This window comes from Sebastes fasciatus, chromosome 3, assembly GCF_043250625.1.
Source record: "Sebastes fasciatus isolate fSebFas1 chromosome 3, fSebFas1.pri, whole genome shotgun sequence".
In the NCBI taxonomy this organism is placed as follows: Eukaryota; Metazoa; Chordata; class Actinopteri; order Perciformes; family Sebastidae; genus Sebastes; species Sebastes fasciatus.
In genome coordinates, this window is record NC_133797.1 from 7669952 (window position 1) to 7696913 (window position 26962).

At 43.3% G+C, this 26962-nt stretch overlaps 1 protein-coding gene and 1 long non-coding RNA gene across 2 annotated transcripts in view; both read left to right on the top strand.

Annotated features, from left to right (window-relative positions):
* Positions 1–13342, top strand: part of LOC141763911 (uncharacterized) — a 21204-nt gene extending 7862 nt beyond the window's left edge. Inside the window, exons 1-2 of the long non-coding RNA XR_012593194.1 lie at positions 1–3922; positions 4174–13342. The exon at positions 1–3922 is cut by the window's left edge and continues 7862 nt beyond it. This is a non-coding gene — a long non-coding RNA (uncharacterized LOC141763911). The remainder of the gene's footprint in view (positions 3923–4173) is intronic.
* The window catches only part of maml3 (mastermind-like transcriptional coactivator 3), a 139994-nt gene that overhangs the window by 82571 nt on the left and 30461 nt on the right, over positions 1–26962 (top strand). The gene's annotated exons all lie outside the window — the stretch shown is intronic.

The following is a 26962-nucleotide window of genomic DNA, read 5'->3' on the forward strand; positions in this document are numbered from 1 at the left end:
TTTCATTTCTGTTCTCTTTGCTGCTTCTCTCCTCTCCTCTTGTCTCCTCTCCTCTCCTCCTTTCCTCTCCTCACGTTTCCTTTATTTTAATTTTCTTTTCTTGAATCTCCTCTCCTCTCCTTATTTTTATTTTTCCTTTCCTTTTCTCTCCCATCCTCTCTCTTCATCCTCAATCCCTCCCTCCCTCCTTGCCTCCTTAACCACTCTTTGCTTAGAGAGAGCTGTTAGTGCCAAGCTCCACTTCACCACTCCCGATCAATAATATGTGTGTGTGTCTGTGTGTGTGTGTGTGTGTGTGTGTGTGTGCGCGCATCATTACTTGTGTACATATATAAATGTATGTGTGTGTATGTGGTTTAATGCTAGACTGTGTTACAACAGTGTGTGTACGGTATATAAAGTATATTTGTAAGATACAAGTTCACACACTTAGATCACACAAGAACAGTCTTAAATCACAAACACACATAAATATGTGTATATATGTATTTATATACTATATATACTGTATACATATATATGTGTGTATATACAGTATGTGTATATATGCGTGTATGTATGTATATGTGTATATACTGTATGAATATACAGTACGTGTGTATACATGTATATATGTGTGTGTATATGTTTATATATACTGTATGTGTGTATATATGTGTGTGTATGTTTGTGCGTGTACGTTTGTTTGTGTGTGTATGATTTAGGGCTTTTCATGTGTGATGTAAGTGTGTGAACGTAAGTTATGTAAGATCGTATACACCTGTGTATGTGTTTGTGCGTGTGTGTGTGTGTGTGTGTGTGTGTGTGTGTGTAATACACAGCAATGATAGGGATTGTATTATGCAAATGTATTGAGATAAGAGTGGGCACATAAGCGTGTGTGTTTATGTATCTATATGTCTGTGTGTGAGTGAGTGAGTGAATGTGTGTGTGTGTGTGTCTGTGTGTGTGTGTGAGAAGCATTGGCAGCAGCGGGAGGGAAAACAATTCCCAGGGTCCCCCGACTCCCCACCCCACAACACACACACACACACACACACACACACACACACACACACACACACACACACACACACCACCAAAGCTGTTTGGTTCGCTCCGACAGCGCCAGAGAAAACACACAGAGACAGACCATCTCCACCCATTCGACACGCCCTGGGGGTGTGAATACAGGGTTGGAGAGGAAATATCAATACTCACCTCCACCAACAGGCTGCTTTTTCAGAGGAATGTCACTGTATAGTGGAGTGTTTATCACCAGTGTGTGTGTGTGTGTGTGTGTGTGTGTGTGTGTGTGTGTGTGCGTGCGTGTGCGTGTGCGCGGGTGCGGGTGTGTGTGTAACCAAGCTCTCTCTAGTATTAACCTCATCTGCAAAAATATTGACCTGCGGGCCTCACTGTGGGAAACCAGTTATGACACCATGTGTCTGCAGGCACATGGTGTCTTGAGTGTGTGTGTGTATGTGACTTCAAGTATGTGCATATGTTGAAGAGCAACCATAGCCGTGTGTGTGTATGGGGGGGTATCATTCTTATGCTGTGTCTGTGGGCCAGAGGGAGGGAGGAAGGGAGATGCAGTCAGAAGGCTGCATACTAAACAGACTGCTGTCACCCCGCCAGCACCTCGCACGCACGCACACACACACACACACACACAAACAAACACACAAACATAAATGCATGCTTGGTTGCTCTACCTCTTGTATACACACTCACAAACAGTCCACACACACACTGAGAGACATGCACGTACACACACACACACACACACACACAGACTCTCCTCATGCCAGCTCAAACTTTGGCTGCCTTGCTCGGCTGCCGGTTGCCATGGAAACCATTGCCCACAGCACCTTGCAGCCCAAATCAATGGCAGCTCCGAGATGAGGGTAGGCAGGGGTAGCTTGTGTGTGTGTGTGTGTGTGTGTGTGTTTACACGCGACAGCCTGTCTCTGTCCAAATGTTCCAGGCTATAAGCAGGTTGTACTTGTGTATAGTTTAGTGATAAATATGGCATAAGGCTCGGCTGCAGATTGCATTAACAGCGCACTATCAATGTTGTACAAATTGGACATAAGCCTAGAATAAACAGAATACCGTTTATTTTTTATTTTTGGACATGTTGAGAGAGACGGGAGGGAAAACAGTTGGCTATTAGAAAGAGTACGAGGTCAGTCCATTAATTCACAGTAATAATGTGTTTGTCCCGACTTGCTAATCACCTTGTTTGTGTTGATGGCTCTAAACGCGGCCACCGTGCCAAGTGACACACGCGCACACAAAGACGAACGCTGGGGACGACACAGATGTGACCCCGCCCTTGTCCCCAAAATGCACCCCACCCTCCCCATCTGCTCAGTTAGATGCTAACACACGCACACACACACACACACACACACACACACACACACACACACACACACACACACACACACACACGCACACACGTTGCCACTTACCATTAACACCACTCATCACTGTTCAGTGACATGCTCCAGCAGGTGTACACACACACACACACACACACACGCGACAAAAGCAGCCAGTCTTGTAAAGTCACACGGTTCACCTACGTGTGTCTGTCGGAGTCTCTGCATTCATATGCCAGCCCTTCCTCTCAACCCCCCCCACCACCCACCCACCCTACCCATCCCACACGTCTATCACTCTTCCACTCCTCACCGCTCCTCTGTGTGGGCTGAAAGAAGAGGGGAGGAGGAAAATACTGAAACGGAGAAGGCAGACAGAGGGGGGGGGTGCAATACAGGGGGAGGTGTGGTGAGTCTCTTTGAGGATTAGGTTGAGAATTTTGAGTCTGTTTTACAGAGGAAAAAGGAGGTGTTGTTGGTGGTGGTGGTGGTGGAGGGGGTAGATTGACTCCTTGGAGCAATTTACCTCAAACGGCTCCGACACAGCTAATCCGCTCTTAAAGGAGCCTAATCCAACAGTCTTGTACCTGATACTGAGAAAAGAGAGTGGCAGAAGGAAGACAGGGAAACGAGGGAGGGTTTAGGGGGAGAGGTGTGTGTGTGTGTGTGTGTGTTCAACTGTCCGTATACTCCAAACAAAATCAAATTTGCCGTGTTCCGACAGGCAAAATGGTCAATTTATGATCAAAAAGCAATGCCAGATTGTTGATTCCCAACACTGCATGTGATGGACAGCCGAACTCTTCAAAGTTCTCCCACAGTCTCGTTCTTCTCCCCGTGTTTACCATTCTACAACGTCAGTCAGTGGTAGTCCTTTGGCTTTACTTCTTGTTTTGGGAAAGCTTGTAAGTCATATTTGTCGGATGCAACACGTACTATCTTCTGTTCGGCGTTAAAGGATAACTTTGACTAATGGGGACAACACTTTTTGGAATAGGTCCAGTATTGAGGGAGAACGCTGTAGACGGCAGCCGCTACACGAGCTGCGAGGGCAAGTGAGCAGCGTCAATGTAACGTTACCTCCACTAAAAGTGCTTGGTTTTGCCATTGACAGGCTCAGATTGTTATAAGTGTCTGACAACATCATGGAAAGGACCTTTCGCTTGATCCGGTCTGTTTGTTATTGTGTATAAGTAAGGCTGTTGAGGTGAAGGAATTTCCCCATGTGGTGATAATGATTGGCTCAACGGCACAATATGCAGTATTATTGCAAATTACTTAATTTATCCTGATTTTAGTGCTGTAAAAATAAGCTTCATTGTTAGGCTATTATAAGGTATATTGTTGCTTTTTAAATGACAAAGATGACAGTTTTCAAATGAATTAAATATTTGATTATTGTTAAATGCAAAACACAGAAGGGCAAAGAGGCGCAGCTCAGCGCAGAATAGACGCTCAGCGCCTCGTCATGCTGTTGGCGTTTGTAGCGTAGTTTGAATACGTGGCACTCCCAATGCAAAGAGTTCAAAAAAGAAAAAAACATGAACATAGCGGTTGCTTGACATCCCCAGCATCATCCGGCTGTTGGCTTGTCAATAGCACGGTATTGCAATATTTCAGTTATTGCGACAGCCCTGTGTCCAAGTCCCGCTCAAGGAGAAGTCTCGTTGTGAGATCTGAATATTGAATATCCAGCAACAGGTCTCACTTTACAGCATCCTTCCTCTGTGGGCAGAGGGTCACTGAACCCACAGGAACACCACCAGTCTACTGAGCTTCACAGGACTTCATTATAAATATTCAGCCATGACATTGGAAATCTTTTAGATAAGAATATAAGTTACGCTTTCTGTACTCCACTATTCCAGCGTTGTCTCTCAACAACACGTCAACCTCGCCAGATTTCAGAACAAGACTTCTCCTTGAGCGAGACTCTCTCCATAATGTCAGACTCTTATAATAACAATCAGAGCCTGTAATGGCAGGCTAGTTCATTTGGAGTATCCCCCTGCCTTAAGGCCGTTCAAAGTAGTTGTTGGTGCTCCTACACCTACACTGCCAAATGATGATAGATGGCAGGAGACCGTGACACATATGCCATGTAGCGGCACATCCCATGGAACCAAGCCCAATGATTAACACGCTCCTCTTAGAAGTCAAAGTTGATATGGTTTGTCTTGTGCCGCATGAATTCCCACAGTTAATAGTAAATTGACAGACATACTCCAATAAGCAGATCATTTGAAGCCATGTCAGTCTGTACTTTGTATCGTCATTGCTTTGTGTTTTGTTAGCATTGTATACCAGACCTGAAAGCACCGGAGCAGTAAGCACAATTGATAGAGAGAAGCTGGTGGTGGTGGTGGTGGTGGTGGTGATGGTGTCCATCACACTGCGTTGTGCTGCCCTTCTTTCCATCAACATTCTCCATTTCCTGGTCACACCAATAATCAGAATCAGCTTTATTTTCCCAAGTACATACAGTACATACAAGGTATTTGACTCTGGTTTGATGCATCTCTCTAAACTTATTTACAGAGATGGAGAGAGAGATATGGTTGATTCAAAATGTGGTAAAACAGAAGGAATGGATGAGCCAAATGGCAAGGAAGAATTGTGAGTCATATGTTAGTAGGGCAATGGAGAAGTGGGCTGCACTGGAAAAAGAGAAGTGTATGAGAACATGGGGAAGACAGCCTCATGGACTGTGTGCTGTTTTAGGGCAAAGAAGGTACGTACATGGTAGAGAGAGAGACGGAAACAGGATCACAAGATGAGGAAGATCACATGACGCTCATACAAGAGAGAGAGAGCAAAAAGAGCAACATGGAGACGTAGAAAGTGAGAGTAACCTACATACAGTTGTCCAAATAGTTATGAAGAGCGACAGCAGAGCAGGCGGAGAGCAGGAGGGACGGAGTAGTGATTGACGGAGGGAGCTCTGGTCTCTCATTAGAGCTCTGTGGCAGGCTGCGGGTCCAGAGGCACACACAGAAAACCCACCTCCATATGCGCACTCGGCTTATGCCTCCTCTTTCTCTCTCTTTCTACAGATTTGTGTTCGTTGTTTTTCAGATATCTGTTTCTCGTGTTGATGCTTATACAAATGTCTGCGCAACAATTTCTGCACATATTTGAAGACTTAACCCTCATTTCTCCTTTTTTTTTTCTGCCCTCCATGCTGGGGGGTGTAAGAAAATATTGAAAAAGATCGAATATGTTTTGTGATACTGTATCGATTCTCAAAAGCACTGTATCGATTTTTAATTAATAGTTTACATGGAAAGATTAACTCAATCAAGTCAATACTTTATATCATTTGCAAAGAGATGCGCCCTGTCAGTGTATGTGCCTTCTCAAAGTAGTGCTATGATGCTGATGTTACAGGGACTGTAATAAACGTAAAAGGAAACGCAGAATCCCACTGTTCTGATTGAAAAAAAAAAATAACTTTTTTTTTTTTATTTGGATTTTATTCATATGATGGTGTGTCCTAGGACAGTTTTCCTAAAATTAGATTTAAAAAAAATAAATCGCAATATATCTCAATATATTGAATGGTAACCCCTGTATCATGATACGCACCGTATCGCCAGATTCTTGCCAATACACAGCCCTACTCTATGCGCTATTTCCTGACTTCTCTGCCCTCTCGTCTCTCACTGCCGCGCTCCCAGGTACTTTCCCCCCCTCCGTATATTACTCTCCACCTCCTTTCTCCTCCTTCCTCTCTCCCCCCATTTCTCCCTCTCTGTCTTTCTCTCCATCCCCCCGGCTCCTCTCCGTCTCTGTGTGCTGTGTATTTCCAAAAAAAAAAAAAAATGAAGCCAAATAAACTTGAACCCCAAGAAGGTGATTGATGGTTGCGCAAAGCGCCCTCTCTCCATCTTTTCCCTTTTTTCCCCTGTCTTTATTCCCACACTCCCTACCTCCCTCTCCTCTCTCCCACTGGTGCGATGGCTCCACACACACACACACACACACACACAAAAGCACACGCACACTGTTTGTGTAGTTTGATTAATTATTTGGGTCTGCAGGAAACCGTTATGCTCAAGTAAGTCATTTTTATACGTTGGAGTATTTGCTACAAGATGCACAATCATTTCAGATGCTTCTGATAATAAAAAAATCATGCTTAGTTGGTTGAAGTAATGATCTGCAACGTTTGCACATAAATAGGTGTTTTTTTTTGGCTACTCTCTGTCACTCTTTGACTTAACGCAGCGTTCATTCAGTCCATACCCAGTTTGTGAAATTGGCAGTGCTCAATATAGCTGGACTGGACAGACAAGAACACCACCTACAAAAAGGTCATCAGGGATCATCTAAGAAACAAAAGACATCACATAACTAGACACATTGTTTGATCTCTGAGATAAACAAATATAACTTTCACTAACAACTAGGGCTGTCAATCGATTAAAATATTTAATCGCATGATTGTCCATAGTTAATCACGATTAATCACAAATAAATCGCACATTTCTTATCTGTTCAAAATGTACCTTAATGGGAGATTTGTCAAGTATTTAATACTCTTATCAACATGGGAGTGAGCAAATATGCTGGCTTTATGCAAATGTATGTATATCTTTATTATTGGAAATAACTTAACAACAACCTTTTGAAAATGGCCATGCCAGTTTTTCCTCACCAAAATTTAGCGTAAGTTTGGAGCGTTATTTAGCCTCCTTCACGACAAGCCAGTATAACATGGTTGGTTAAATTGGTTAAAGAAATTAGTGGCGTTAAAACAAATTTGCGTTCACACGTTATTATCGCGTGAACTTTGACAGCCCTTGTAACGCTCAATACACTGGTCAATGATGGTGTAGGGCAGAAATAAATATTTTAAAAAGTGAAATAAAGAGTTTTTTCTTGCTCTGAATATCTTCAGCTTCCTACCATGGATGTGAAATTGACTACAGCCTCCAGTTAAATATAGATACATTTGAGCTGTAACCGTGGTGGTTCTCTATAAGCCACTTTATAGGGCATCCAGATATTATTTACTGCTCCGTAGGCTCATTCTCCTCTGAGAGTGGTTGGTGGAGTTTGTTATTTACTATCTGGGTTGTTACCTGAAGACAGAGATGTGGTTCCCTGCTTTATTGGCAACCATTATCATGTATGTACCATCTCCAGCTTCAAGATCAGACTCACCTGTTCCCAGCATGACCTCAGCTTTCTTATCTGAATAGTTCATACGAGATAAGATGAACTTAAAGTATCCCTGAGGGGGAAATAACATTACTAACATGTCTTTCTAAGAATATAAGATTCTAAGATTTTCTAAAAGCCTTATATTCACTTGTATGCATTGCTATTAGACAGGACTATATTATTTGAAATGAAACCACTCATAAACATTATTTTTTAAGATTAAAAACTTCTGTTTATCAATTCAAATTCATATACAATTAAAGTTTAATAACACGCCCACGGTACACCTACACAGGTGTTTATAGCACCTTATTAGAGCTCTCCTCATGACTGTGTGGGTGCATACAGACTGTGTTTGGTTGACATTTCCCTCACACTATGTTACACATTTTTATTGGTTCATGTAGTTTGGTGACATAATTCACATAATAGCTACACCGAGCTCAACTTGAGCAGAGGTCCAATCAGCTGGAGGTGCTGAAAAATACCTGTGCAGGTGTGCAGAGCATTTAACTTCACCCAAACTGTCATCCATAATGACTGATATAGAGTGCGCCAATGGGATGTTGCGGAATTATTCCATATTTCATGGGCTATTTGGGGATTTATACATTATTACAACTCCTTTGTTATTACATATATATATATATAAAAAAACACAAAAAAACGAAGCATTCAAATACTGAGTTGGATATCGATTACCATGGCAATGGTCAAAGCTTCAAAGCATTCAGGTCAGCCCTAGCACAGAGTAGCAGGAGTCAGGTATCACACACACGGGATGAGAGAGAGTTGACAGACAAGACGATGGCGAAGGATTTGGTGCCAAAGCGAAAAGCAAAAGCATCTATTCGGCAATATAATTTAAACCAAATGCTATTAGGGAACCGTAGCGTTAATGAGGTAATCGCCGTGTGGAGGACGGAGCCTTCACAGCCGGAGTGCGCTGTGGTGCCGGGTGGAGAGGTCGGAGAGGCCAGACACACCGCCATCCAACATTAAAGATCAAAAGTAAAATGTCAGGGGTAATCGGTAACACCGCTGTTGTCACAACTTTACGAACCAGTGGCAGAATTAACTCACTGTGCCATCCCTAGAATGGAGACATGTTGGGTGAAGGCTAAATAACAGCATTACAATAAAACACAATCCAATCTGCAATAAATGAAGTCTTTGTGAGGCTTAAAGAGTTCCATTATTGTTGATGTTGGGTCAGTGTAACTATTTGATTGTGCGGTATATTCATAGACCCCTCTAACAGCAATACTCAGATAAATTACTCCATACCAGAGGCCTGCGCGCATGCGAGTTGGGAGTGTGTTTGTGTGTGTGTGTTTGTATTAGCTCCCCTCCCGTCTGTTGTTTCTCAGGCTTATATCATTATTTCTCAAGCTTCCCAACATCCCATCCAATTGCACAAATAAACACACACACCCTTACCAGGAAAGATGCGCTGTCACACTAATTCCGGGACACATTCATACACACCCACACATTATAACTTTAAGGGGTGACACACACACACACACACATACACATACACACACACACACACACACACACACACACACACACACACACACACACACAAACACACAAACACACAAACACACAGCGAACAGTGAGGCAGCCCCAGCCAGCCAAAGATAATTCACTTTAGACACAGAGCTTCAATTTGGCGGCACTGAGCGTCAGTCTCACATGCTTCATGTCACTCTGTGCTGCTCTTTGCAGCAGCAAAATCCAATTGCCTGGTATGTGTGTGTGTGTGTGTGTGTTTGTGTTAAATGTGGTTGCTATTTTTGTCTTGTTCTGCATATTTCAGTGTGCTTGTTTCAAGTTTGTGACTGTATGGTGTGTCTGGCTGTATGTGCACGTTGTGATTTCGTACCGCAGTATAGATATTCGATGCAGGAGTAGTGGATGGCTGCATGTGTCGGATGGCTTATCAGCAGCTTCTCTTCAGTAGCTCTGCTTTGCTGGTTTATGTCGTGTAGATGCGTAAACAATAGCACATTGTCAATGCCACCAAAGCTCTGACATTTGTGAACAGCAATTTCACGACATTTGGTTTTAAGTGGCCCGTGAAACCACATGTGACTGGATAAAAGTCCCACGTAGTGTCAGCGTCATGTCTTGAACCAGTTTTAAACAGGACTCAAGTCAAGTTCTCCTTTAGAGGCACAGAATTACACTTCTATGTGATAAACACTTTCACAGATGAGGCTATACAAATACTTTTTTATGTTTGTTTTTATTAGGACGCGATAACTACACGTTAACGCAAATTCGTTTTAACGCCACTCATTTCTTTAACGCAAACATTTTTAATTAACCTCTTAAAAATCCAATGGGGCCGTCGTCGGGGGGCCCCGTTGGATTTTTCCCTTTCCGATATTTCGGAGATTGAAGCAGACCCAGTTTTTAAGATAGCATGAAGATACTGGCATCATATGAAACTACAAAAACTCAAGAAATCCATTATTACCAACATGCCATACTAGCTTGTTGAGAAGGAGGCTAAATAACGCTCCAAAGTTACGCTGAATTTTGGTGAGGAAAAACTGGCATGTCGATTTTCACAGGGGTCCCATGACCTCTGACCTCAGGATATGTGAAAGAAAATGGGTTCTATGGGTCCCTACGAGTTATGCCAACTTTATGATAATATTGCATTGTATTGAACTGTTTCCCCAGTATTATGATACGTACGTATACGTATCGCCAGATTCTTGCCAATACACAGTCTTAATGCCTAGATCAAAAAACATGTGATTCAACAAGCCATTCAGATGTGGCTCCCCTTCCTATGTCACATGCAGGCTCATTAGAATATATACCGCCCACAGCTGGAGAACTACCTTTGCAAAGGTGCACCATATTTTCTAGCAAGCCAATCAGAGCAGACGTGGCTTTAAAGGGAGGGGGGCTTAAAGAGACAGGCGCTAAAACAGAGTGTTTCAGACAGAGGGTGAATACAGGTATATTCAGACAGACAGGATGAAAAAAATGTGTGTTTTGAACATTAAAGTATGTAAACATGTTCTAGTAAAAACCCCAAATACAAGTATGAACCAGAAAATGAGCATGACATATCCCCTTTAATTAGTTGACGAATTGTTTGGTCTGTTATATATCAGAAAATAGTGATCAATTTCTGTTACACCACGGCACTTTTTATATTTCGCTTTACAAAATAATAGCTCAACGTATTTTTATAAATGCTTCCATGTGTTTGTAAGTGATATTTTAGAAATCAAGACATGTCAGTCTGCTGAAATAAATCTATTGTCGGAATTACTTTAGTCTAAATTTGAACTCCTCCAACTTCTATGGGGAAATATTTCAGGCATTCACAACCTTGGAGACTATTGTTAAACAGAAAAATTAATTGAAACCCAAACTGCCTCGTACAATCCTCCTCTGAAGCGAGGTTATGATATGATCTCCAATTCGTTTTTATTTGTGCCTATTTTAGTTTTGACTTTTCAGTTTTATTTTCAGAAAGGTTTAGTTTTTATATATTTGGTTTTACCGTAGTTTTAGTTTGATTTTGTTTGGGTCATGTGTTTTGTGTCAGAAGCATGTAGCTACTAGGGCTGTCAATCGATTAAGATATTTAATCGCGATTAATCGCATGATTGCTCATAGTTAATCGTGATTCATCACAAATTAATCACACATTTTTTATCTGTTCAAAATGTACTCAAAGGGAGATTTGTCAAGTATCTGATACTCTTATCAACATGGGATTGGGTAAATGTGCTTGCTTTATGCAAATGTATGTATATATTTATTATTGTAAATCAATTAACAACACAAAACAATAACAGATATCGTCCAGAAACCCTCACAGGTACTGCATTTAGCATAAAACAATATGTTCAAATCATAACATGGTAAACTGCAGCCCAACAGGCATCAACAGCTGTCAGTGTGTCAGTGTGCTGACTTGACTATGACTTGCCCCCAAACTGCATGTGATTATCATAAAGTGGGCATGTCTGTAAAGGGGAGACTCGTGGGTACCCATTGAACCCATTTTCATTCACATATCTTGAGGTCAGAGGTCAAGGGACCCCTGGGACAAGCTAGTATGACATTGATGGTACCAATGGATCCTTTAGGTTTTATAGTTTCATATGATACCAGTATCTTCACTCTAGCTTTAAAACTGAGCCCGCTACAACCTAAAAATCACAAGTTGCGTTAACACGTTAACTTTGACAGCCCTAGTAGCTACATATACATACAAAATACATGCAGGTTGGAGAACTGTGTAGAAACGGCCATAATGTTTCATCTTTGCGCTACTTTAGTGAAGTAATTAGGTCATAGCACCATCTCCTGTGACATATTCTACAGATATCTAGACATTGAAACTGTAGTAATGTTGCTGGTTTGATGTCAATATACAGTGAAAAGATCGCTTTAACTGTCTGTTGTTGCTGGGAACCGAGCACGGCTCGCAGAAAAAATAGGCGAGATCTCGAATCTCTAGAAGAGACGCAGCTGAGCGGCGCTGCCCACGCGGGCTGTGTGGCTGCTCTAACCTGTTTACACGGACGACGAAATAAAAAAAACAACAGGTTCCGCGGCCGCCACACGCTGCTGACGTTATTGTGTGTTATGGGCCTTAGAGCTAAAAAACTAAAACTGAAATGAATTTATGTTAATGTTAATCTTATTAATTTCTTACCCAGGCAATATCGTTTCAGTTTAGTTTAGTTTTTCTTAAAGAATATAGTTTAGATTTTGTTTGAGTTAACTAAAAATATTTTTTACTGCTTATTTTCATTTTAGTTTTAGTTTACAATAAACCTGCTCTGAAGTCACCAAACTGTGCGGTCAAGGAGTCCTATGTTTCCCTCTTCACCTACACATTTCTTACTTCCCATAGTTTGTGCTTGAACTCAGCAGATGGAGCCGAGTAGAAGCTGTGTTCAGATGCAGGTAGTCTGTCACATGATTTAGCTCTCCCTGTGAGTAGTATAAAGCATGTGCTCTGTCTGCGCTGCTGCCATCCTCAAGACAGCGAGACAGAAAGAGATCTCACCTTCCCCATACATTTTTCTGACCTTTCTTCATCTACCATCATTTTGTTGAAGGTAAAACACATCGTCATTCTCCGTATCCGACCCTCTCTCCCTCCTGCCATCTCTTTCCTTTCTCTCTCTCTATCTCTCTCTCTCCCTCCCTCCCTCCCTCTTTCATTCCCTCCCCCCCTCCTTTCCACTCTCCCTTATTGTAGTTTTTTGCGCAAGAAGGCAGAAAATCTGCTTACCCTACACACAGAGATGTTTGCCAGTCTCACACAAAGTTCAAACTGCTTGGGAAAGCACAGCTTTACCTGCACCATCAACAGCAAACCCGTGTGTGTGGGCGTGTGAGAGTGAGTGTGTATATACTGTATGTGTGTGCATATTCTCTCCCGTGGCTCTATGTGTGTGTGTGTGTGTGTGTGTGTGTGTGTGTGTGTTTGTGTGTGCGTGCGTGCGCGGGTGTGCGTGTGCGTGCGCGTGTGTACAGTAAACAATGCCTGAACATGTTTGTGTGTTTGTGGCCCTGCCTCTGTGTTTACAAGGGCAGGTTTCTTCTGCCTTCGGGGCACAAACCTTCATGTCGGAACAGGACGGTAGACTATGAACACCTTTTTATTGGAGATCAGATTTGTTAATTGACAGTTCAGCACAGTTAATTTCCTTTTGGACCACAGCACAGAGCATGCCGCAACGTAAAGTATACGTAGGATGGAACCTGCCAAAATAAAAAATAAATAAATAAATGACTCGATAAATAAATACATATGTCATTAAATGTAGCAAAAATAATATTATAAATAAATGTAGCCATTAATTAGTTGATAAAATGTGACATAAATTGATATTTCTGTTTTAATTTATCTTTGTATTAATTCCCTTATTTATTTACACTTCTGTTTAATTATCCTTTTTATTTATTTATGTAACTATTTTTATACATTTTTAAATTTAATTATTTATTTTTGCATTTATTTTATATTTATTTCTAAATGTATGCATTTATTTCTGTATTCTTTCTTTATACATTTATTTTTACATTTCTTTATGCATTTCTGCCTCATTATGCAAATGAGGGGCCTGTCACTATCAATTATTTAATGGGTACATTTACTTTTAATGTCATTTTTGCTACATTTAATGACTTATTTATTCATTCATTTATCTATCAAGTCATTTATGTATTTATTCATTTGTTTTTTATTTTGGCAGGTTCTGTCCTGTAGGGCCAAGTCCACTCACGTGCGTCTCTTTCTGTATCATGCTGAGTTGTAATGTAAAATAATACCAGAGCTTCAGACACCGTATGATAATATATTAAAAGTACACAGCATGCACACAGTGAGTATCTTTTTAAAAAGTTGTAAACTCTTTTGAGACGTAACTTTTCTTTGTTTCACCTGCTTTACATCGGTGTCTTTTGGTTAAATTGATACATCAAGCAGCAAATTTAAATCAGTACAAGTTGGGGACAGCACCATGGCCTCATATTGGCACGGAGGCGACCAAGAGGAAGAGAAAATACCAGAGTGGTGCCCGCAAAAGTCACAATAGACAAACAACAGCAGAATTTATTGCCAAGCTTCCTAAAATAATATCAATGTGCAGAACAGCAAACCCCCTCAGCAGAGGAGATTGTATTCTGTCATTGTTAGCAGCGGGGATCCTGCCCGTCAGCACATCGACGACGACGGCGAGTATCCCCGACAGCTCCCACATCCCTGGTGGTCCCGGGACCGGCACCTCGGACTGCGGCTGCGGCACACAGGATGTTATTAATGATCCAACTGAGCTGAACAGGAACCGGACGGTGATGTAGACTGTCGTGCTGATGTATTGACAGTATTGAACTTTCTGGTATTCCTGGTATTTCGGATCAATAAAGTGTTCAGTAAAACCGGCTCATTGGTAGTGTTTTGTTTCCATAGTGTTCTATTGATCAACTTCTATTTTGTTGAGAGAAGTCCTTTCTGTTTGACTGTATAGTTGTGGTGTGAAAGTGGCTTTCCATGTGATATGACATAATCATGTAGTGGACTCCTACTCAGCTAGTAAGGCAACTATTACGATTCTCCTAGCGAACACAGTGTGTGTGGGTGCTTGTGCGTGAAGAGGTGTAAGAAAATATTACTATACCTAAGTATCGAGATGTTTTGTGATACTGTATCGATTCTCAAAAACACTTGATTTTCAATTAATAGTTTACATGCAAAGATTGGTGGCATACAGTGGCTGAAATTGCACTAAAGGTAGTGCTATGGCTTTGGATGTTATAGGGGGACTGTGATAAATTCAAATGCTGATCCCACTGTTGTGATTGAATAGAATCGCAGTATCGCAATATATTGAATCGTTACCCCTGTATCACGATACGTATCGTATCGCCAGATTCTGGTTCAGTGTGCTGGTAGACGGGTGCTGAGCAATATTCAGTTTCCAAGGAAACTCGAAACGTGCTCCCCCTCTGGTTGACAGCAGAGAAGCAGGGGAAGCTCTAAATCCAGAAATGCTAAATACCTGCATTACATCCTTTAATACGTGTACGGTTATGTAGGCTAATCCACAGCAGCACTGTCTGCTGCTATAGAGCCTGCTGCTGCTGCTGCTGCTCAGCAGTAGCTGAGCTGGCTGGCTGGACAGTAATAGACTACAGATCATGCTGACAGTATCATTCAGAAGACTATTTCTGGGCATTAGAGGTTATATGTTTCTGTTTTGAGAGAGACAACACACACACACATACACACAGACAGAAACACGAATGAGCTACCATCAGTCTTCAGTAACAATTTGACACCTGGGCTCTTGGCTGACTGCTATTTTGTGTCACACACAAGGGCATTTGGGTCTCTTTTGGCCCATTTTGGACACTGTCACATCACAGAAATACACACACACACTCATGCATGAATCTCAATGTCATCCTTAAAGGGCTGAAATAGAAATGTTGCCGTAGCAGCTACTGACCAGGCGTCACATGGAGAACACATACACAGAGACACACACTCAATGAAAGTAGACACCAAGAGTGATTTAACATCATTTACTTTCACACCTCTTATACTGTAGTGTGTACGGACCAGTAACCACAGTATATTGCAAAACTGAGGGAGCTCATCCATGTCTCCTATACCCCAACCCCTGAGGATGAGCCTTTCCACTGTGGCCATTCATCAACACACCAGGAGCATTAGCTTGTTTCATGTGGGGGGTTTGAAAGGAGCAGGTTAGGTGACATACCTGCCTGCCGCTGTGATTTAAATGAGCTTTTTTTTTTTTTTAACCACTGCAGGGATTTTTCCCAGAATGCCTGAACTTTTTCAAGGGAACTGTTATTGGCTCTTACCCTTAAAGCTGAAGTAGGCAAGTTGGAGCAAATATGATTAAACGGTCACTATATGTATATGGCATCTGCACGATTTCACAGACAGGAGGAAAACAACCAATCAGAGCCGAGCTGGAGCCTTGCCGTCTCTGAGCAGCTGTCAATCCCTCGCGAACTCCGGTCAAACTAGGCAGCGCTGATCAAATATGAATCAATATTCTGTCACTGTAATTTAATGTTCTCACCTCAGATGTTTTCAGAAACATCTTGTAGTGTACTGTTTAGCTGTAAAATGAGAAAGTTTGTGACCCTGCCGTCGTGTTGAGATCGGTTGAGGAAATACCAAGCCCCGCCCACCAGCCGGAGCAAACTTTCTCATTTTGCAGCTAAACAGTAACAATATGTTTCTGAAAACATTTTACGTTAGAAATAGGCATTACAGTAAGAGAATATTGATTCATATTTGATCAGCGCTGCCTTGTTTGACCGTTTGAGAGTGATTGACAGCTGCCTCCGTTGAATGAACAGCCAATTGGAACGCTCTCTCTCTCTGAAATGACCTGTGATTGGACAAAGTCTCCCATCACGGGCTAGATTTTCTAAACCCTGAAAACAGAGCCATGAGGAGGTGCAGAAGTGTAGTTTTCTCAGAACACTTGAATTACAATATGCTGAAAGGTTATTATGGAATTTTTGCCCAATGATGCTAAAACCATTCTGCCTACTGCCGCTTTAAATAGGTAAAAGTCTGTGAGACCGTGTTAGTAGTTTTTGATTCATCAGCAGCAGTTAGAGAAGCCAGGCACTGAAACGGATCTTATACACCTCTACATCTTTATTGTCACGCTGATTGCTGGATGTAGATGGAAAAAAATAAATCACTCGAGAGTGTGTGCGTCCAACAGTTATTCCAGAGTCGCTGCTCACCGGACCAGTGGTTTGCCACTAGCACATCTATTTGTTTTCCTACTTCATTTCACCTTGACATGGACGGCAGCAGGCATGGCTTTATGACATTGTGTGTGTGCGTGTGCGTGTGTGTGTGTTTTTCAAAAGGCAGGCTGGTATATGTTTCTCCCTCTCTTGTGGAAAGCAATCTCCCAGGTTGAGCTCATAAATCAAGCTGGGGGGATGGAAATGGGGACTGTGTGAGTATGTGACTCTTTCACCAAGCTCATACCTGTCGTTAGTGTGTATGTGAGTGAGGGGGGTGCATCTCCTTGGATGTTGTATTTGCTTTGCTCGACGTCAACGCAGTGTCAGCCTCTTTGCCGATGACATGGCCGATCTCCTGTACGGCCTTCCATTTCCTCCTCGCAGTGGGATCAGACCACGGGGCGCCCCGTTGAAAATGAATAGCGATTTAGGAAACTAATGAGCTGTAATGGACAATGTGCCCTCAGAGCAATGGTAATGCAGTCACTCATAAGGTAAACTCCTCCCATTCCCCTCCTCAGTGTGAGATGAGAGGAACCTGCGGTGGGTGGGTGTGAGGGAGAGAGAACAACGTCTGGTTTTGCTGATGACAAGCTCATCGAGGTGACCTGCCTGCTTCATCTTTCCTCTCTCTCTCTCTCTCTCTCTCTCTCTCTCTCTCTCTCTCTCTCTCTCTCTCTCTCTCTCTCTCTCTCTCTCTCCTCTCTCTCTCTCTCTCTCTCTCTCTCTCTCTCTCTCTCTCTCTCTCTCCGACCCTCTCTTATCCTGTTGACTTTGTGTTTCAGATAGAAAAACACCCAATTTGACAGTGTGAGGTGAGCAAACACACAATGACGCAAAACTCTATGTGACTAGATAAAACTAGACTAGATAAAACATGTGTAAACAACATGTCCATGCACGCAGACACCCAATGTAGTATAAAGAGAACCGCATGTGTGTCCGCTGTCTTTTTATTTTTGGAAAAGTAATACTCTTTGACAGATTAGTATGCAGTGCATACTTTAGAATAAGTGTGTAGTATGGATTCAGGACACGCTAATAATCTTGTGACTCTACTGACCCTTCGCTAAGTCCCGCCCCTTGAATGCAGATTGGCCAATCATAGTGTAGCATTGGCCAGCTCTGACCAGGGTCTGACAACTATATGGCTCTGCTCCATAGACTCTCATGCAATCGTTTCAGATTTTCTCAATTTTCAGGCTTATTTTGTTGATTTTGAGTTTAGTCATGGTTTAACATTGTGCCTGAGGCTCGTGTTACAAGGATGTTTGTTACCTGGAGAGGTTGGAAGGAGATAAACGTTTCTAAAATGTAGAGTACGTTAGCACATCATTAACTCGCGTTAGCACTTCTATGCTAAGCTAGCTAACTGACGGTATACTGAATGTATACACATGTTGCTTTTGCTTGGTAATGATTGTAACCTGATGATTAAGACCTATCCGGCTTTACAGGAACAGTGTTGTTCCTTAATTTCACTGTCTTCTGTCTCGATCGCCAGGTGATGGTGGTTCACTTTAACACTGTGATCTGTGGGCTTTAGCTTCTATCTTCATCTTTAAATAGGGCTGTCAATCGATTCAAATATTTAATCACAATTAATCGCAAGATTGTCTATAGATAGTCGCGATTAATCGCGAATTAATTACATATTTTTTATCTGCTCAAAATGTACCTTAAAGGGAGATTTGTCAAGTATTTAATAAGCCCCGCCCCCCGGAGTAGCGGTGGGGGGCGGGGCTTAGCGAAGGTTCAATTGCAGCCAGTTATCATCTAGTAAATCACGTTTGGTGTGTACCTGTTTGCACTCATTATAACAACTAGATTTTCATGATACAACAGCAAAAAAAAAAATCCAATAATCAATGAAATGACTGTGATTTATTGCTCAGTCCCGATTCGCTTTCTGCTTTACTTGTTTTGAGATCTGTGTTTTAATGTCCTTGGGTTTCTGCGGATCACAAACCCTTTTTGGCTTGACTTAATGGAAAAATCACACTTGTGTTTTGTCGGCCCGTACCCCTGTTGGGTTTTTTCTGTGCCGGTATATTCTTCAGACGGCAGGTTAGCAGCGCCGCTTAGCTTGAAGGATGCTTGTGTACGGTTTGTCTGGTTTAATACAATGTAAGCTCTCCTGTCTCACCATTGTCAAGGAGTCTTATGAGTGCTTCTTATCCAAATGCTACACCACTGAGCTGATTAGGGAGGAAGTCTGGATGTGTGTGTGTGTGTGTGTGTGTGTGTGTGTGTGTGTGTGTGTGTGTGTGTGTGTGTGTGTGTGTGTGTGTGTGTGTGTATTTGTATTTGTATGTTTGTGTGAATATGTGTTTGTCTATCTGCTTTTTACATCATATTAGCTTAGTGTGCGCGTGTCTGTGTGTGAAAAGCCTCATTCCTGTAACAACTGCAAGTCTCAGTGAGTGCGTGTGCAAGAGAGTGTGTGTGTGTGTGTGTGTGTGTGTGCGTGTGTCTTTTGAGGCTCCTCAAAAGCTGCCTTTTTCTCTCTCATGTGGCTTCTCTGGTATGTTTGGTATTTCACAAAGCCTCAGATCCTCCTCTCCTCAAAGGCTGGGGGAGGTGTGTGTGTGTGTGTGTGTGTGTGTGTGTGTGTGTGTGTGTGTGTGTGTGTGTGTGTGTGTGTGTGTGTGTGTGTGTGTGTGTGTGTGTGTGTGTGTGTGTGTGTGTGTGTGTGTGTGTGTGTGTGTGTGTGTGTGTGTGTGTGTGTGTGTGTGTGTGTGTGTGTGTGTGTGTGTGTGTGTGACAGAAAGATGCTGGCTAACACATCCACAGACACTCGTGGATCTCTTTTCTCTGCCTTGTATTCTTGTGTTGAGGGGGGGGGGGGATTGGGGTTGTATGGGAGTGTGTATGACACTGTGATTAACACACACACACACACACATGCTGTGGCTCTGTCGCTCCAAGTTCCTTTCCTTGTTAGCGCGCATGGTAGGGATTTCTTGGTTGGCTGGAGAGAGGCAGCGATTGTGTGTTTATATGCACATATGTTGTGTGTTTGTGTGTGTGTGTGTGTGTGTGTGTAAGGGTGTGAGCGTGTGTCTAAGGAGACCAGGATGTAATTAGACACAATGGCAGTAGCTAATGGAACAGCTGCCTCTTTGTAAATGTTGCTTGCTGCTGCCATGTGGACGCACGAACACACACACACACACACACACACACGCTTTCTGTGACCCACCAGTCGCTCAGGGCACCTCACCGTGTCTTGTCCCTCATCTTCTTTCTTTCTCCTCTCGTCTTCTCACCTCTCTGTCACCTCTACGCTTTCCTTCTTCTTCTGCCCTTTTTTCCTCCCCCCTTGCTTGTTTTTAAACTTTTCGCCTTGCTATTGCACTCTCTGATCTCACACACAAAGAACTCTCTCTTTTCAAGCTCACTGCCTTTTTTCCTCTCCTTTCGCTTTCAACTGCTCTCTCTCTCTTTCCTTTGCCCTCTTTTTTTTCCTCTGCCTGTCTCTCTCTCTTTGTGTATGCTCTGTTCCTTTGTGTGGCACTATGTCTCTATCTCTGCCTCACTTTTCCTTTTCCCTCCCTCCCTCTCTCCCTCCCTCCCTCCCTGCCCTTTTCTTGGCTATCAGACCATTTTTCCAGCAATGAGACTCGCCACCCCTCCCCCTTTCTGTCCTCTCCCTCCATCCCCTGCCTCCTCCTCTTCCTCCTCTTGTGGCAGAGCTCCTATCAGAGAAATGATAACACTACGTCACTCTGTAATCTGGCAGAGGAGGGCTGCAGCAGCACACACACACACACACACTGAGCTCTCTATTTTCTCCATTGCTGCCGCTGCAAAGACCAAATCTGTCTCGTTTTCCATCTATCACTCTCTCCCTCTATTTCTCCCCTGCCCACCCTCCTTCCCGTCTTCCACTCTCTGGACTCGAGACCTTGATGTGCGTGCGTCTGTGTCAGATAGTCACAACAGTCGCCTTCGACGTCACGCTGCTGTAAAAATCTCCATAGTAACGTGACCTTGCCCATCGCAGCCTTTCCATCTTGTCCATCTTTCCATCTTTCATCTCTCCTTCGTTCCGTCTCTCTTTCCTTTGACAGGCAGCTGTCTGGTCCAATTGACGAGGAAGTAAATCTGCCTTTGACCACGTTGTGGGCGGGCCCTGCCGTCGCTCTACACTCTGAAAGAGAGACGGAGATAGAAGGGGTGGGGTTGTTTGCCTACATGTAACAAGAGGTCACTAATGCGCACACTCACACACGTTCTCCTATCACACCCTCACCAAACCTTTAGTCATCCCTCTACTGTATCTGGGCCATTTAAGAGTCACTAACTCCCCGAGTGGGCTGAGAAATGACTTTAATTGAGCCGCGGTTTGATCGTGATGTTCTGGTGCCGCGGATCGTTTGTTAATGCCTGCCACTGCCATGTCACCCCGGTCTGGAACGGCACAAACAGTTCCTGCTGAAATTGCACAAACTTGCACTCCTCCTCCTCCCCCTCCCCTCCTCCTCTGGCTTGATCTCTCCCTCTCTTTCGGTCACTCTCTCTTTCCTCCTTTTACTTTTTCACACATGTGTACTCTGAGTTAACACGGGCCTGGTTTATCTTTCTGTCACGCTACCACTCCAGCTCAGTTACGGTGCTTCAATAGAAGAATGGCTTTGAAAGGATAAATCCAGTTTATTCAAACTCGGGTCTTAGTCTTGTAGGTTGTTTCTGTCAGTAATTATTGGCGCCTTCAAATGAGATTGTGTTTACCGTGTTCACCCGAAGAGTCCACATGAACGCCCCCCCTCTTGTGGTGTTCACGACCTCGTAATTGGGAAGGTTATGAAAGCTCAGAGGTCACGAGTTGTGACGTGTTTGTTGACGTTGTCAGAAATGGCAGAGGCCATGGAAGTTTATTTTCGGTACATAATGAGTGAGTTTATTGTGGTTTTAGTCGTATATTGTAATTCTTTGAAATTTTACAGTGGAAAAGAAGCCATAGAGGCTAATGACTTAGCAAGCTAGCAAGCAGGTAACATAACACAGTCACCTTGAACGCCAAGCATATCATGTACACCACTTTCCGTGCTGTAAACACGAGCTCACGAGTTTCATTTGAAGGCAACATATAACATTGTACTCACCAAGTTATTTGAGATTAAGGGTGTAAGAAAATATCGATACACATGAGTATCGCGATATTGTGGGTTGTGATACTGTATCTATTCTCCAAAACACTATCGATTTTTAAATAACCTCTTAAAAATCCATCGGCAAAACGTTGGGCAAGGTCGCTATTCAATCTTTCGGAGGTCGTAGCACGCTCAGTTTTAGAGCTAGAGTGAAGCTACTGGTATCATATGAAACTAGAAAAACCCATTGCCACCAACCATGTCATACTAGCTTACACTAAATCTTAGCAAGGAAAACTGATATGGCAATTTTCAAAGGAGTCCCTTGACCTCTGACCTCAAGATATGTGAATGAAAATGATTTCTATGGGTACCCACGAGTCTCCCCTTTACAGACAGCTGCCCACACTGTGAAGCGACGCAAAAATGAGAGTTGTACAATATCAGCGAAGTGTTTCAGAGATGGAGAGAAAACGTTGCTAATAGTTTAGCTTCTGCTAACCGCAGCCAATGACTCACAGCTGTGGCTATGGTTAGCAGAAGGCTAAACTATTGGTGTAGCAACATTTTCCCTCCATCTCTCTAATCGTTTAGCTTTCTTTGCGAGCGGTGAGCTCACCTCCGCAACGACTGAGGCTAGCAGAAAGGCTAAGCTAAACTATTAGCAACGTTTTCTCTCCATCTCTGATACACTTCACTGATATTGTAGCTCACTTAGAGCCTCGACTCACAGTTTGTCATCTCAAAGGTATGCAATAAAAGTTCAAGTTGGAGCCACAACAGCACAGCAAGATGACATTTTCAATGTGTAACCTAAGCCAACTACTCTGAGGTGATTGTGTTTGCCTCCAGTCTTTCTTTTGTTTTGACTCCGGCTAACACTGTGACGAAATCATGACGTCCGCACAAAAGGGGTCAGTTCTGTGTTTGTCATTATTAGATGATAACTTCCTTCCTTTTTTGGTCACTGTGGCTATCACATACTGACAGATAAAGGTCATGTGTAACACATATAGCAGGTGTTATGATACGAGCACACAGTTACCTGGTGGGTGACGCACCCCAAGCTGCGTGTGTGTGGTCATGTGAGAGTCTGAAGAGCACGTCAACACACTCCAGCACAAAGCGAAACAACAGAGAGGGAACCACACCGTCAACTCGTTTCTTCTTGTGTGTGTTTATGCCCATGTGTGCATGCGATTGGGAGTGGGGGTATGTTTTCATTCCTGTTACCTTGTATTTTTTTTTCATCCTTATCCCCGCCTCTACTCCCTCCCTCTCATCTTTCCTTCCCTTCTCTCTCTCTGCCTCTTTACTTCCAATACCTCTACTCCCTTGCTCTTTCAACATTCCTCCTCCCCTCTCCTCCTTCCTCCCCTCACTAACCTCTCCTCTCTTTCTCTCTCTCTCTCTCTCCTACTTCCCTCTGCAGAAGGTCAGGGATACGAGGACGAGCAGAGAATCACATGATAGTTTTTAGGCTCTGAAAACTTCCATGTTCACTAGCAAGTCTATGAGTGGAAACTTTTCATACTGCAGCATTGTTTCCTTTTAACCACAGAAACTCTCATTGGTAGCCTGTTGTCTTGAGTTGAGTCCGTGTTTTAGGGCCTGTAAAAACGGGATCATCATCGTCTCTGCATATGTCCTACCTCTGGTGCCTCTCTCTCCCTCTGTCTTCCTCCACTGGCAGCAGCAGCAGCAGCAGCAGCAGGGGGAAGCAGTATTATTCTTCTCTGGAATGTCGCATCAGGCTAAATTTAGAGCCTTAGTTTCCGTTCTTCCTTCTCCTACCCTCGTGCTCCTCCTCTCCTGCTCCTCCTTTTCTCCCTCCTTGCAGATGAGACTGAAATAGCCGGCGTTGTGTCTTGAGACTCACCTGGGAGCAGGGGCCCTAAACGCTCCCGTCGTTCTCCACCGCCCTCATGCCTGCCCAAATCTGGGCGTAGAAATACTGACCTTGCAGTGTTGTCTTATTCCTGTTCATGCAAACTCTTAATATGTGTGCATGTTTTCCAAAACAAAGTCAAGTCTGGTTTAATATTTGGTCGTCAAAGATACTGGCTTGATAGTTGTGTGAGTGCAAATTCATCCTTGTAAGTGTGGATATGTCCTAAAGTTAATGGATTTCTGTTTAGCTGGATATGAGCTTGTGCATTATGCACACATGGAAACAGTGTGAATTGGTTAAAAAGTGTGCTGGGCTCTCAGTTGTAAGTTTGCCATCCATGTTATGTATCCTGTAGACATACATGTTAATTGTTTCATTTACTGTCAGGGTGTTGGCTTTTGAGAGAAGAGTAATTTGGTCAGTAAGACAGTTATAGTGGTGTTGGTAGGTGCATTTTTTCCCTTTGGACCGAGCCGAGCTAGCTGTTTCCCCCCGTTTCCAGTCTTTATGCTAAAGGCCTTTACACACTGGGGGCATAACGAATAAATTACACGAAAAGGCAAAATACTCGCCTGTGAATATTATGTGTCTAGGGCTTTTATTGTGAAAGGTACGAACGGAAGGAGTGGATCTGGTCTGAGCTGCCTTTGTCAAGGTCGAAAGGAGAAATACAATTTGCCGTCTTGGTTCGGTCTACTGAGCCTCTGTGTTGTTTCATAAATACAGTATAGGCGCAACTCAACCCGTTTCGCACAACGTGATTGGTTGATGCCTTTATTTACGGTGCAAAAGCACTGAAAAATCAACCTGCTTCTGAAATGTCGCTTTTCCGCCTTGTAATATCCGCGTTCTGTGTGAAAGCGGGTCCACGGAGCCCGCTATGTTTCTACAGTAGCCCAGAACAGACAAACCAAATTCTGTTAATTTTCCTGCTTGGGCCGGAGTTGATAACGCTCCCGTTGCCACTGCTCTCTCTCTCTCTTGCTACACCACTCACTTCCCACGTACAGACACACTCTAAGCACTCTACAATCTTAAAACAACTGGCTCTAGAGCGGGCCATTTGCATTTTTGCGTCAGCCACCGTAGCAATCCTACACGCTTGGCACACGGGGAAAGTTGTAATCCTCAACCTCACCGCTAGATACCGTCAGATCCTACACACTGTTCCTTTAATGGGCCATTAAATTGACCCGCCCAGACCTCTGCACAACTCTGTTGAGTATCGCCGCAACGCCTGATCTCGTGCAAATTTAATGTTCATTCTTGACCTCGGAAACATTGTCCCCAAAAAGTCCATTTAGTAGTCGTTTTGGAGCTTTCAATTATATCCCATGATCTTCATTGGCAGATGGAGTTTTTCAGGCGCCGTGGAATTGTTTTTGGATTTTTCCGAGTACTTTCTGAGCGTCGCGTTATATGATTGAAAGCTCCAGAATAACCTCTAAATGGACCTTGAGGTAAGATTGCTTTGGCAGAGTTAGAATTCTGGCCAGTTGATACTCGGCAAAGCAATCAGTGACTTTTGATCGACATTTTTTCTCAACCTCCTGCAAATATGTTACAGTCACGTTCTGGTAGTGGCAATAAAAGTAATTCTTATTCCCCCTTTAGGGACTGTGTGTTGCCATGGCTGTGTTGACACTGACAACGAACATTGTGTGAAAATCGCGTTGACATAATTCTGGCAACGGCCTGTGTTGGCCATTTAATTATATGGAGATGCAAGATAAAATAGTTGCCGTGATAACTTTCCACAGACAAATGAAACAGTCGTGAGCCATCGTACCTGCGCCCTTATCGGTCTCGATCATAAATGACTTAATGGCAGAATGCGACTTGTGCTTGTTTCCTTACAACCCATGGACACGTTCTGGGTTTTGTAGATGTGTGGCTCTAATTGCATTTTGCTCCGTGCTCCGTTGTGTGTATTTGCATGCGTGTATACGTGCTTGTACATGTGTAACAATTCATCAATACAGCCCCTCTCTTGTAGCCATTACCACTGATTCATGCCTCACTCCTAATGGTCAAATCATTAACATTTTTTTAGACCACAGGCTGTTTGTGCATGTGGAGTGCGCGCATTTCTCTCCCTCCATGTTTGCCCATAGAGGAATGCTTGTGTGCTCACGTTATGTGTGTGTGTGTGTGTGTGTGTGTGTGTTTCTGACTGTCCTCGGGCCACTCTAAGTATTGATCTCCATATGGTCAATGAGCAAGGCTAATGACGCTACAATATGCCGCTCTCGCCCACCCCCAATCAATCTCAGCAGCCCCAGCACAAATGGCCCTCTATGGTCTCCGAGAGGACCTGACGCATTAGCCCACCTCGGCCGCCATTAGCGGCACTAATGAACACCTCCAGGTTTGAAAGACATTGTCACTAGCGAGGATTAGCAGATAGGTACACATATTTTATCGCTGTAGCTATGAATGGCCCTGCTATCCCTCTGTGTTGCAGGGATGAAGCCACTGACAAGCTCACATAAACATTCATAAACTTTGTGCACACTGACACACACACACACACGCACACACACGTGTGTTGCTAACCACCCCATCATTGGTTTTCTAAGGTGGAAGGGTTGTTTTGTCATTGATTTCTCTGCAGCAGAAACTGGAGGCATAACATTAGTCTCCCAGGACAAACACACACACACACATGCATGCACACAAAGAAATGTGGAACGTATCAATACGCCAGGTCAATAATCTGGGATATCTCATCTGTTAAAGAAGCATCCGTTTGTGCCACGGGATGGAAGGCAGGGTAGAAAGTCAGAGAAGAGAAATGAGATGCAGGGATATCCCTTCTTCCTTCCACAGCATGTTCCTCCTCTGTTCCTCCGTCTCCTGAGGCTCACAGAGAAAGCAGAAAAGCAGAAACAGAGTGAAATCAAGAGAAAGAGCGACGTTACTGCCGCACTGGTGGCGTTACCTTCACCGTTGGTCCCAGTAGATTTCCCTATCACTCACTAACACCAGTACGGCACAGTTAAACACTTACACGCTCAGTGAGTCATTCACTGCACTCTTTTACTACCCCCGCCCGCCCAACCCCCCCCCTCTCTCTCTCTCTCTCTCTCTCTCTCTCTCTGTCTCTCTCTCTCTTTTCCTCTAACTGTTTGAGGTCTAAA